The sequence below is a fragment of the Cupressus sempervirens genome, chromosome 8, assembly GCF_028749045.1.
Source record: "Cupressus sempervirens isolate cs-2001-9-10 chromosome 8, ASM2874904v1, whole genome shotgun sequence".
Classification (NCBI taxonomy): Eukaryota; Viridiplantae; Streptophyta; class Pinopsida; order Cupressales; family Cupressaceae; genus Cupressus; species Cupressus sempervirens.
Window position 1 is genome coordinate 325,864,648 of NC_143125.1, and position 14,453 is coordinate 325,879,100.

Sequence of the window (14,453 nt, forward strand, 5' to 3'; positions counted from 1 at the left end):
TCATGGGTCTTCTAGATTCATGTAGATAGAACACCAACCCAATTAACAATGTGTAATTAATTACCACAGGGTTGAAGAGAGATGCATTTGTGAATGCAAAGAATTTTTGGTCATAATTGTATGAGAAGGAATAAAATATTGAGAAAGGAGGAGGAGAAGTTTAGAAAACCAAAGAAACACAACCAAGAATGGAGTGACTAAAGATAACTAATCCCAGGAGTGCAAAGAATAAGTTTGCTAAGAAGCCTATTGTACAAGTCAAATAGATGACTTAAATAATTCAAGCTATGAACAATGAGTGTAAGGAGAGTGGAAAATCAAAACCATAATAGGCCTCCATGACACCATCAAGAACAACATAAAATACTAGAGAAGGCATAGATACAACCAAGAATAACCAAGTGTCATTAATGTAACGCAAAGGGCAGAGGAAGCAAAAAAAAGAATAACTAGTCCCACTAAAGAAGGAAAATAAAAAGAGAAGGGAGAAAAATTCTAGAAAATAGACATAGGTAAAAAAATTGATGATACTCAATTCACCATAATGGAAATGTAGAATAATGCAAGAGAATATTGGGTAGAGGATACAGATGCAATGAAAAGGTAAGAGATCTTATAAAGTGCTTAGCCACAAGAGACTCCAATAGTTGATCCATCATTAATACTATCCAAGGGACAAAGGAGTGTCAAAAAGCTAGAGAAGAGAAAGAGAGATCCAAAGGAATTGAGAAGTAAAAAGAGGAGAAAAGGGATAGAAGAATCCCAAGAACTGACAGAGTATCTTAGAGGATGAGGGAGCAATGTATGATTCTAATGTAGTTAAAGATGAAAAGATGCAAGAGCTCAGAGAATGGGTCAATGAAATGAGAAAGAGAGCACAAGGGAAGAAATCAAAGGAAATGGAAAAATATCCCTAGTTGACCGAGAAGTACAAAAGGATGAAGCAAAATAGAAAACATTATAAATAAGCAAGAACATTGAGTAGTGCTCATGGAATCCTAAAGGGGCTTTTAGAAGGATCAACTTGCAATGAAGATAATGATTTGATTAGTCAAATTGGGGATTTTTTATGACACCTTTAGGACAAGGAAGTCAAACTTCCAAGGATAGTGGAGAAATAGGTCTAAAGGGGACCTATGCAAGAGGAAAAGAAGCTTATAAATGAGAAGAAAAGGGTACTTTAGAAACTCAAGGATGAGATGTCAAAAGCTTTGCAAGAGATTACCCTACTAACCCAAAAATTGAGCTCAACACACTCTTTAATAGGTGAACAAGAGAAAAGGAGGAAAAAGACACAATAGGAGCTTGATGTAGTTGTACAAGTATTTAATTCACTTTCTAGATCAACAATCAAACACATCAAAAATATACAAGACACAATGTAGTTGATACATCAGTTGTGTATAGAAGAAGAGAAAAGAAAAATTCAACTACTATAGCTTCAACACTCCTTAACTCTATTAATTTGATTCATTATTGTAGGACTGAAAGGAGGAGAAGATCAACTAACAATACCACTAGCAGAAATGGAAGTAGTAATTTATAGGCAACTATCAAAACTAGTGACACTAGAAGAATTAAAGGAGTCATGGGAAACTCTTCTAAACTTTGCTAAAGAAAAATCCAAGGACATATTTTCAAAGCTATAACATGAATGAGTTATCATCATAGGGGAAGCAACCAACATGAACTAATCATCTTTATCGTAGCCCTTTCTATTTTCATTAATGACAAAAAGGGGGAGAAGATACAATGATACATAGGGGAGTGCATAAGAGAAGATAGGAGAAGATAAAAAGATACCTCAGAAGGAGTACACACAAAGGGGGAGCATGATAATATGCATGAAATGGAGAAGGAAGAGGAAGTAGACTAAAAAATTCTAAGGCCACCAACAGGCATAATGAATTGACACACAAGAAGACAAGTCTCAACTTATAGGTCTTGTTAACCTATGAATAATTTTAGATGGTTTTTCCATCAATTCCAAACGGGGATATTTTAGGACTAAGATGCATCAACTAGGAAAGTAGTGACTACTAAGCTCAAACATTGAGTTAGAAGATTGTGTTTTCATTGAATAGAAAATGGTTAACAAGAAGTCACAAAATGTTGCAAGTAAAACTACCATTAGACTATAATATTGGTCAAGATAGTATAATTAAGAAGTGGGAACTCTGGAATGGATGTAGCCTAGTGATAATGAAGTGACAATATGAGAGAAGGTCTACATGTGACATGACATAACAAAGAAGAGAAGTAGAATGTAGCAAGAGAATGCAAGGTTCTAGGTCTAGTAATAGACTTGTAGATGGGCAGGCTATCCTACAAACATAGGCACCTATAGATAGGTAGTCATGGCTATCTTATGACTATGATCACTGTAAAGTTCAAAATTCAAATTATAGGTTGAGCAGGACAATTCTTGGGTTCCAATCTGTAGTTTGTGAGAGTGATTGAAGGATCACTTGACATTCATTGCAATGAGTTATTGGCTATGAAAAAGTGTAGAAGATCATTATTCAAAAGGAAGGTCAAAGAATGTGTTGTCACTACAACTATAAAGACTAGAGAATACCTCAAAGGACACCAAATGTGAAAAGAGAGCTACAACAAGTGTTAAGTACACAAGAGAGAAAAGGGTAGAGTGCAGAAGGAATCTCACCCAAGCTAAAGGAGTAGAGGAAGATCATAGAATCTTCAAGAAGACATGACAAAGGATCTATAAAGAAAGGTGTGCCATACATTTAGATCATATAAACTAGTTTTATTTCTAACTGTAGCATCTATTATAAGCCTTTAACAAGGCATACTTGTAAGAATTCTTTAAAAGCACCTAATAAGCTTCCTCTCAAAAGTAGATCTAGATCCTCTAATGAGGTCGCCTTAATAGGTTATTGTAAACTTAACAAGTTACTGGCATTCCTAATAGGAAGCATTTTGAGAAGGAATAGATGTAAGCATTTAACAAGGTGCCCTTTTTCTTGCAAGGAAAGGATAGTGGGTATGTTACTCCCAACATGGTTTCTACCCTCACTCTAGGAGTTTCTACATAAAATATCTATGTCATTAATGTATTTTATTATGTGTTTTTATTTCATAGAATTCATCATTTTATTGATAGTTAAAGAGGTAGTAACAAATTATGTGGTAAGGATCAGTAAACTAATTAGTAGATTTTGGAAAAGTGTGTGTATTGGCCTAGCCCCCTCTTAGTACTGTTGGAAGATTGGGGAGATTGTTGGAAGATTGGTTGGAAGAATGAATGCTGATGATATTCCTATGGGGGAGTAATACTATGATGATATGTTACATTCATGATTGAGTTTTTCATTGATGTCAACATAGCATGTTTTATGTCTATATAGTAATTTTTTGTGGTATCTAACAAAAGAATAGTGGAAAGATCAAGTTGGTACAGACAACTAGTTGAGCATGATAACCACTTGAAGTTATGAGAGATACTTCTGAGTATTTGGTATATGTAGTTAATGTCAAAAGAAGAAAGAATAAGTCTAGAAGAAGTTTTGTAAGTTTTAGTGATGTCTATTCTGAGATAGAGTTTACAAAGACATGTTTTGGTAAACTTGTTATATCTCTTAGTAGAGTTAATATCTTAAAAATTGATGTTGAAGACATGCAGAATACATATTGAGAATGATGTGTCTAATCTCACTCGTCATAATATTATGTGTACAAGAAGTTATTCAAGTTGCAAGATGAAAGATTAAGGTTATCACTAAGTGTAACATGTTCTTAATGTGGTCCTATATTAATTAATTGAGAAGGTCTAACAGTCGACTTAGGGAATTATTTTATGGACTTGGTATAAAGAAAGGACACTTTCCTTTATCATGATATGGTAAAAATGTGAAGTATGAACGTTTGATAAATAAAAAAGAGTGTGGAATGTGAAGTTAAGAAGAGTAGTGCAGCAGTGAAGGAAACTTCATTACCAAAGTTTTGCTGAGTGATCCGAGGTTTGTGACCTAGTCTACAAGGTCAAACAGTGATTGGTCCAGTTGATAGTATAAAGGGAAAGGATAGAGGAAAGAAGACGATAATAGTAAATTACTTGTTTGAGTAGTGAACTCTTCTTGCAGTTGAAATTGCATGTTTTGGAAGTGGGCTCTTCTTGCATACATTATACCACAACTCCTAACAAGGTTGGAATCTCCTAACTAGGATTCAAAGTCTCCTAACAGGGACTCATTGTACTAAATGTTGTAATAGACTGCTAAAAGGTTCCATCCTCTAACAAGGAATATTTATATTAGTACATCATCTTGTGGGCATCATTCCTACCAGGGTTTTCCCTTTGATCAAGGGTTTCGCTAGTCAACATATCTAGTTTAATTGTCTATGTGCATCTTATTATGGTTGTTGTTTACTTTGGTTGAATGGTTAGGTTTTTTTTAAGAAGATAAATATTTTAGTTGTTGGATAACTAATTCACACCCCCACCCCCATCTCAATTATCTTGGTGGACTATTGTTTCTAACAATTGGTATCAAAGCACCAAGTACTTGAAGATAAAGTTTAACAAATTTGGGAGATCCATGGCGAACATGTTTAGAGAAGATAGTCCTACATCTAATAGAAGAAATTTTGACACTCGAGTGATGGAAATTTTTGGTGAGTTATTAGATTTGTGTAAAGAGCATAATATTGAGCTTTTAGATCTAGAATCCTTCTATTGTATACAATAGAATAGTAGCACAAGAGAAGATAGATCTAGATCAAAAGAAGACATAAAGATAAAGGAAGGTATTGATCTACTTAAAAAGAGAGAGACAAAAGGTATGAAATTTTTGCTTGTTGGACATGTAAAGAGTTTGGTCATTTTTCTTCTACATGCCCTAAGACAATAAAGAAATCTAGAAAGAATTTTATTCTAATGAAGATGAATAATTTAAAGCAAGTATGGAAAGATTCTTGAATGACTATGATAATGAGCTTGAATTGGTTAAGAAAAAAGAAGTAGCAGCTTTGGTAACTATTTTTGATATAGAGGCTAACCATGAAAATGTGGAAGTTATCATTAAAAATGATTTATTGAATGGGAATTAGATTGAAGAATAGAGATTTGATCCTAGAGTGGAAGAAAGAGTTAAGTTGAAGACTTTTGAACAAAATGGTGTTGCAAAGAGAAGGAACAAGTCTGTTACAAAAGTTGCAAGAGTTTTGTTAGTAGAGAATGGTACATCCAAGATATTTTGGAGAGAAGTTGTGAATACAATAGTCTACACTATGAACATAGTGTAAGTTAGGAAAGACACAAACAAGACACTTTATGAAGTGTGGCTTGGTCATACACTTGCACTTAAGAATTTTAGAATATTGGGAAGTAAATGTTATATAAAGAGAGATGATGACATTGGTAAGTTTGATGCTAGAAGTGATGAAGGTATGTTTCTTGGTTATTCATTGAAAAACAAGGCTTATAGATGTTATAATCAGTGAACTAAGACTATTATGGAAAGTGCAAATGTGATAATTGATGAGAAGTTTAGAATACAAGAAAGAATAGTTGATTATAATTCAGATGATGATGTTGTTACCAAGCCAAGGAATGATGAGGTATTTCTTGAGACTAATAATGATTTATAGAATGAAGGAGAGCCAAGGTAGGAACAAAGCTTGAAACCTTCAGTAGAGCCAAGAGTTGAGATAACAACTCCTACTTTAGCAAAGAACATGATAAATAATTACCTATTTGAACAGATCATTGAAAGCAAAGACAAAGGTGTGATGACAAGAAGCAAAGTAAATGAAGAACTATTCTTGATATCTCAAGTTGAGCCTAAGAATATAGATGAAGCATGCAAAGACGATTACTAGAAACAAGCTATGAAAGAAGAATTGGATCAAATAGAAAAGAAAGAGACATGGGAATTGGTCCCCAGACCAACAAACAAGAATGTGATAGGAACTAATTGGGTATTTAGGAACAAGATGAATGAGAAAGGAGAATTTGTAAGAAATAAATCAAGATTGTTATGTAAAGGTTACTCATAGCAAGATGGAATATATTATTAGGAGACTTATGTTCCAGTGGCAAGAATAGAAATAGTAAGATTATTCTTAGCCTATGCAGTGCAAAAGAAATTCAAAGTATAAAATATGGATGCCAAGTCATCATTTCTAAATGGAAAACTTGAAGAATAGGTATACATTGAGCAGCCTAAAGGATGTCCTTTGACATATGAGAAGGACATAGTATATAGACTAAGGAAAGCATTGTATGGATTGAAGCAAGCACCTAGAACTTGGTATACAAGGTTGGAAAAGCATTTGACAAAGCTTGGATTTAGTAAAGGTATGGCAGATTGTAATCTTTTTTGGAAAGAAACTAATGATGGTTTGATGATTTTAGTAATATTTGTTGATGACATTATATTTGGGGGAAATTATGAAGAAAGCAAGAAGTTTGTAGAAGAGATGAAGAAAGAATTTGAAATGAGTATGATAGGAGAATTGAAATATTTCCTAGGATTGTAGATTATACAAAATAAAAAAGGAATCTTTATTTCTCAGACTAAGTACCTAAAGGATTTACTGAAAAGGTTTGGTTTGGAAACATGCAAACCCATTGGAACACCTATGGTAATTGGACACAAGTTATCTACAAAGGATGAAACACCTACTATTGAGTATAAGAAGTACAGATCCATGATAGGAGGATTGCAATATCTAACTCACACAAGGCTGGATATAGTAAATGAAGTTGGAATCATTGTAATAATCTAGGCTGATTCCAAAGAAGCACATTATGTAGTAGTGAAAAGGATATTTAGATATCTGAAAGGAACTTCAGAATTTGGATTATGGTATGATAGATCTAATGATTTTACTTTAAGTTCTTATACTAATGCAAATTAGGAAGGTAGTATGGATGATAGAAAGAGCACTAGTGGAGGGGCTTTCTTTCTTGGAGGAAGATTTGTCTCTTAGTTAAGCAAGAAGCAGGATTGTACATCTCAAAGTACAACAGAAGTAGAGTATGTTGCAATGACAAATAACTATAATAAAGTAATGTGGATGAAGCAGTTGCTAAAGGATATAAGGATAGAAATCAATGAACCTGTTATTATACATTGTGACAACACAAGCATAATAAATATGTCTAAGAATTTAGTATTACATCTGAGGACTACGCACATTTCTATTAAGTATCATATGTTGAGAGAAATAGTTATAGAAAAGGAAATCAGATTGGAGTATGTGAGCACTAAAGAGAAAATTATACATATATTCACTAAGCCTCTTCCCAAAGAGACTTTTGAGTATTTGCAAGGTATTTTATGGGTTATGTCCCTTCCTACATCAAAGTAAGAAGATGCAAGAGTGCATCAGTTGAGTGTAATAGAGTACCATTGTTGTCTCGACTGAATATTGATGCTTTGTGAATGAGGGAGTATTTGAGATGGATAAAGTCATCTAGGACTCTTGTTCATGTTGTTTTGAATAGTATATTTTGACACTCAAGCTAGTAAGTATCATTTGTTGTAGAATTTGATGCAGTAGAGTTGGTTACCTTTGACATTAATGTCAACGGGGGAGAAGTTTACCATGAAAATCATTATGCTAAAGAGGAGAAGTTTGGTATGAAATATAGTATGTTGAGGCAAAATTTTAGCATAAGCACATTATGCAGAATGACAATTTGGTATTGAGTACAGTGAGGCATATCAATCGGGGAGAATTATTGATAAAGATGATTTGAAATAGTCTTTTGTTGGTATTATTGGAACTATAAGTTTTTCATCTATGTTGCCATCAATGCCAAAGGGAGAGATTGTTGAAAGATTGGGGACATTTTTGGAAGATTGGTTGGAAGCATAAATGTTGATGATATTCCTATGGGGGAGTACCACTGATGAATCCTGATAGTGCCTTGTTTTTGTTAACCTTTTACCTCATACATTTCCCACTTCTTTGGCATAAAATTCCCTTTTTGCTAAACTATTGATAGGAAATTAGAATATTTAGTACTTCTTTAAAGAGGGAAGAATAGTTCCTAGAAAGTTATTAATTTTATATTGTGACAAATGCTGCTACAGGAGCTAAGGAAACTAAGGATATGTAAGTGTGGAGCTGGTTGTTTGATTGGAGGAACAGTTTTGAAAGTTATAGTTATGCTATGTTATTTTTAGTAAATAGTTTGGATGTTTAAAATAGATCAGTCTTTGGCTGTATGTTATTTTTGGCCAAGATCATTTTGTAAATAGTTATATGGCCAGCGGCCAAAACAAATTATCATCTACATTTAGGGAATAGGCCATCGGTCATTCTAGCTTAGTTATTGATTTGGTTAAAACATATTAAGTCTATATAAGTGAATTTTAATCGTAAGACATATGATATATGATATATGAAAAATACTCTCTTTATATTATCTTAGAAAACTTATGATATTAAGAACATGAAGCTTCTATAGCAACTAGTTTTAGACATCTCTCACCTTGTGAACCAAAGGAGGGCCCCCTCTCAGGAAACTTGGTGAGATCACTTTAGTTTATTTTGTGAGTATTCAACATTGATTGATTTTATGCATCTTTCTGTAGATTAAATTAAATGTGTGTATTTACATATTTATCAATTATATGAGTTCATTGCATGTATGTTTGTTAATCTATATAATGCATGTTATTGGATTTAATTGTCTGATGAAGTAGTTCGCTGAAGCATTCCTATCTATTTTGCCTATTATATATCATTTTTTTGCTATTTCTTAAATCTCTATTCATTTAATGAACCACTTCCTATTTTTGTTTATCATACTTCTTGTCACACTAATCATACTCCCTACCACTCTTATCATACTTCCTATCGCACTCTATATTAGAACTAGTTTTTTGTAAACAACCTCCTACCGCTACTAAACCTCTTGTTGCAATCCAAGTAAAATCAGACCAACCTTTTAATTGGACAAAACTTTGTGATAGCATTCATAAAGACATTGTGCTGAATTAGAGGAGTGTTAATAGTATTTTTGATTAACTATTTAGAGGTGTGTTAATAACATTCATAGCATTTATAAAGCTATTGTGTTCAATTGTTTAAGTGTGAACTTTAGATTAGAAACCATTTGTAAAAGTAATCTTAGATGTGTGGTAATTTGAACAGTTCAATTTATTAGAAAGCAATGATTGCATTCATAAACCTCTTGATTTATTATCTTCACCCCTTTTGCAAATAGCCATTATATCTCTCACAAGTTTACAAATCCAAGATTGACATTTTTGGGGTATTATTGATTCAATCATATACCATCAAGTTGAACCTCATTTTTTACCCAACATTTTTGGCACCATTGCTGGAGAGAGAGATATAAAGGCATGAAACTATAATAAGTCAAGATGGGAATAGTGAGCCCTTGAGAAATCTTGAGTAATTGTCACCCTTGCTTTGGATAGTACCTTTGGTTTCTACTATAGTAAATCATTTAGGTGCATGAATAGGCTTAGAGATAGTCAAGGTAGATTTTTTAAGAAGGAATCCATAGGTAGCTCAAAGAATCAAAAACCACAAAAAGATAAAAATCCATCAACTATTGAAATCAAACCAAGCGGTGAAATTAAAATCTAACCATCTTCTCAATTCACCTCTCCTACTACACCCTCTAAAATTGCTGAATAGTTTGCAAAGTCATACAAAATTAGGTGTAGTAAGCCTCTAGAACCTCATGAACAACCATTTAAAACATATTTTACAACTTGGGAAACCAAAGTTTTGGAAGAAGTCATGGATGAAAATGTTGAAAACAACAATGTAGGAGGAAATAATGTTGGAAACAATAGGAATGTAATTGTTCAACACAATATGACCTTTAAGTTCCCTATTCAACCTCCTATGGTTGATGCCCCTATGAAAAACATCCCTCACTCTGCACTTCCCATATTTAGAGGGTCAACCTTTGAAGATCTAGATATGTTCCTATTTGAATTTGATGTCCTTTGAAATAGCTATGATTATCAAAGTGATGTGCAAAAACTAAAGCTATTTCTAGCTACTTTGAAGGATGTTGCATTACAATGGTTTATGAGTCTTAGGGACATTAGAACATGGAACCAAATGAAAGATGCTTTTCTATCCAAATATTAGGAGTAATGTAAGACCAAGGAAGTATGGGATGAAATCTTTTGCATGACTCAATGAGAAGAAGAGTCAATTGAAGATTTCTTGGAACATTTTGCCTTTAGTTTACAATGCTCATGGCATCCTGATTTAACTTTAGAAACCATCAAGATGCTTTTCTTAAGAGGGAGTCACGATGAAACCATGGATGCCTTAAATTCGATTGAAAAAGGTGATATTTCTAAAATTTCCTTTGAAGATATTTGTGATATATGCAGGAACTATTTGTGGTCTCATCAATCTATTCATAGGAATTCAAGTAAGTTTTCCACTATGGGTAATACATCAAGTATTTCTAAATGTGAAATTGGTAATTTACTTGAACATCTTAAAAATGACTTATTAAATCATATGGGAAAACAAAATGACATGTATTCTCGCAGGAAACATGAGGAAGCTGAAAAGGCCTTGGCCGTATATTTTCCAACATGTCGTAAGAAGCATGGACTGGAAGATTTCCCTTATAATTGAAATCATGTAGCATCACATAAGGAAGCTAGTAAGACTTCAATGCTATGACTTCTTCATGAAGGGATGATTCCTATGGAATATACTGAAGAACTAGTTTATTATATGGCTCCACGATGCTAGTTTTTACCTAGAGGGTTCTCTAATGAATATTTTTCTAGACCACCCCAAAAATTCCCTAACCAAGGATGATGATATGGAGGTTATCAACAACCTCAACTTTATCCGTAATGGCCCTAAAGTTTTCAACCTAGTATGCAACCATGGCAACAAACATGGAGGTTGCAACCTCTGTATCCACCTCCACAATTATCGTATCTACCTTCACAACCTTATATGCAACCCTATCTTCCACAACAGACTTTTCCTCCACCACCAATAATAAGCCCCTATCAACAACGTCAACAATTTCTTACTCTCATACCTCCATCTTCTTTGAATCCACCACAACCTCTTAAACCCACATCCATGCCAACTCAACCAAATCCAAATCCCAATAATAAACCTCCTCAACCAATCTATCATAGTGAAGTGACTAATTTTCCCACCTATCCTATTAACTCAATTGAGTTGGATGGTGTACACCTTAGATTTGGGAAAGCTCTTAAAGGACCTACTATTAGAGAGGTCCCAGATGAACCTGAAGAGGAGTTAGAAAAAGAACCACCCTTTCCCGATCAATTCATTCATAAGCCAGAGCCTAAAGAACCAACATATTCTGAGTTTGATATTTTAAATGAATTACACAATGTTAATATCAAAATTCCTCTTTTGCAATCTCTTAAGGATGTGCCACTCTACAACAAGACAATATAGGAATTATGTATCCAATGCCAGAAAAACAAGGATCCAAAAATTGTTCAAGTTATCAGACAACTTGTAGAATTAATGTTGGGAAATATGCAAATTTTGGTAGTCTTGTCATCCATGTAAGTATTGGTTTAATTGATATTCCTAATACACTTGTGGATTTAGGTGCTACTATAAGTGTAATAACAAATGAAACCAAAATAAAATTATCCTTAGAGGGACTCAGACCTACTCCTATAGTGCTTCAAATAGTTGATCGATCCCTAGTCAGACCAAAAGGGATTATAGAAGATGTCATTCTTTCCATTGATAGTTGGGATTATTTAACTAATTTCATGATCTTTAAGCCCAAAGATAAGTTGGGGGGATATCCTCTCATCCTTGGAAGACCTTGGTTAGTAGCAGCCAACGCCCACATTAATTGTTGGTAACGTAACATGATTATTTCTAATGGTGAGTAAACAAAAGAGTTGACCTTATATCCTCCTGCTCAACCATAACTGGATACTAAGGATCCAACTTGGGTCGGCAATGATTTAGTTGGTTATGTTCTAGTCCTTACCATTGAGTAAGTATAGTATTCTAAAGACCTAATTGATGAGGCCATCTTAGTGAACTTTCTTCAGAATAGGTATGAGTCTAATGATATCCTAGAAACTATGGTTTTCCCCTCTCATGCGACTGTTGACTATCCTTTTGGGAATTTTCCTTTAGTTGGCAATCCTAGATCTATTCAAAATTTACTCACATTACATCAGCTCTTGCCACATAATTATTTGTATAGCCCATTATTATCTTTGGAAAAACTAGAAACATCATCCAAACCTATGTCATCAAAACCTATGGAAATCCTACCCATCCGTACCCTCAATATTAATCCATAGTTAACACTAGTTCAAGTTAAGGATCTCATAAGTATGCTTAAAGAAAATAAAGATGCATTTGCATGGGAGTATCAAGACATGTGAGGTATTCATCCTAACACTTGTACCCATCACATTTACATCGAAGAAGGAAGTCACCTAGTTTGACAACCACAATGTCGACTCAATCCTGCCTTGTGTGATATTGTCAAAGAGGAACTCCAAAAACTTTTGAATGTTGGTTTCATTTATCTAATTTCCCATAGTAGATGGATATCTCCTTTGGTTTTTGTTCCAAATAAAAATGGTAAGTGGCATATTTGTGTTGATTATTGACCTTTAAATAAGGTTACTAAGAAAGATCATTTTCCATTAGCTTTTATTGATCAAGTCTTGGATACTCTTGTAGGAAAGTGATTCTTTTCCTTCTTGGATGGATTTAGCAAGTACAACTAGATCCAAATTGCCCCAAAAGATCAAGACAAAACTACCTATACTTGCCCATGGGGAACCTTTGCATACAATGTTCTTCCTTTTGGGTTATGTAATGCCCCTGCAACATTTCAATATGCAATATTAAGTATCTTTACTGATCTAGTTAATGTTTGTGTAGTAGTTTATATGGATGATTTTACTATTCATGGAAATACTTTTGATGAAGCTAAAGATAACTTAGAGGAAGTGCTCAAGTGATGTATCGACACTAATTTGTCTCTAAGCCATGAGAAATGTCATATGTTGATGACAGAGGGAATTATTTTAGGCCATTTAATCTCATCAAAAGGAATAGAAGTTGATCTCAAAAAGATCCAAATAATTCAAGACCTCCCCACACCTTCGACTCAAAGAGATGTTCAGAGTTCCTTGGTCATGCCAAATATTACAGGAGATTTATTCAAAACTTCAGTAAGATTGCTTCTCCTCTGTTCGCCTTTGAAACCATTAAGACCAATTTGGTAACTAATCCTATTCTCAGAGGTCCTAATTGGGAATTACCATTCCATATTCACACAGATGCTTCTAACTTCTCAATGGGAGTAGTACTTGGACAAAAGGAGGACACTCTTTTCTATTCAATCTACTACATCAGTAAGAACTTCACTAGTGCTGAGGTTAATTATACGGTAACTAAAAAAGAATTTTTATCTATTGTTTATGCCATTAATAAATTTTGGCACATCACTGGTTATAAGGTGTTTGTTCATACTGATCATTCAGAAATTCAATTTTTGATGAATAAACCTGTAGTAACTGGTAGGGTTATTAGATGGTTTCTTTTATTACAAGAATTTGATGTCACTATACTTCCTAAGCCTAGTCAAGAAAATGTGGTTGCAAATTTCTTATCACAGATGCTGCAATTTGATAATGAATTTGTTCTAGTAGATGACTCGTTCCTTGATGAACACCTCTTTGCGATCTTTGCCAAAAGTTTGTGGTATGCCGACATTGCCAACTTTTTGGTTACATGCAAATTTCACCACACTTCTCTCCTCGTGAGTGTTGTAAGTTGGTGGGCCTTAGTGGACAATATACTTGGATCAATGGTCTTCTATTCCATACTAGTATTGATAACATTATGTGCCGCTGCATTCCTAAGGATGACATCTTTGATATTCTTCATGCCTATCATACTGAACCTTGTAGAGGACACTTTACTACTCAACAGACTACTCAAAAGATTTTGATTGTAGGTTATTACTGGCTTACACTCCATAAGGATTGCAAATGTTATGTTCAACATTATGACTAGTACTAGCACATGGGCCATCCTACATGATTAGATGAGATGCCACTACACCCTCAACTTTCTATTGAACCTTTTGAAAAATGGGGTCTTGATTTCATTGGACCTATCAACCCACCTTCCAAAAACAACGAATATATTCTTGTTTGTACAGATTATGTCACAAAGTGGGTTGAGGTGGTTGCACTTAAGCATGCTCAAGATACCAAAGTTGTTGAATTCTTATATTTTGAGATCTTCACTCGCTTTGGTGTTCCACGTGAGATCATTATTGATCAAGGACCTTAGTTTACTTTAGACCTCATTGTTGCATTAATCAAAGAATATGAGATTTGCCACAGAAAGTCATCACCTTATCACCCCCAGGCTAATGGACAAGTTGAGGTAACTAATCAAGAACTAGAAAATATTCTTACTAAAACTGT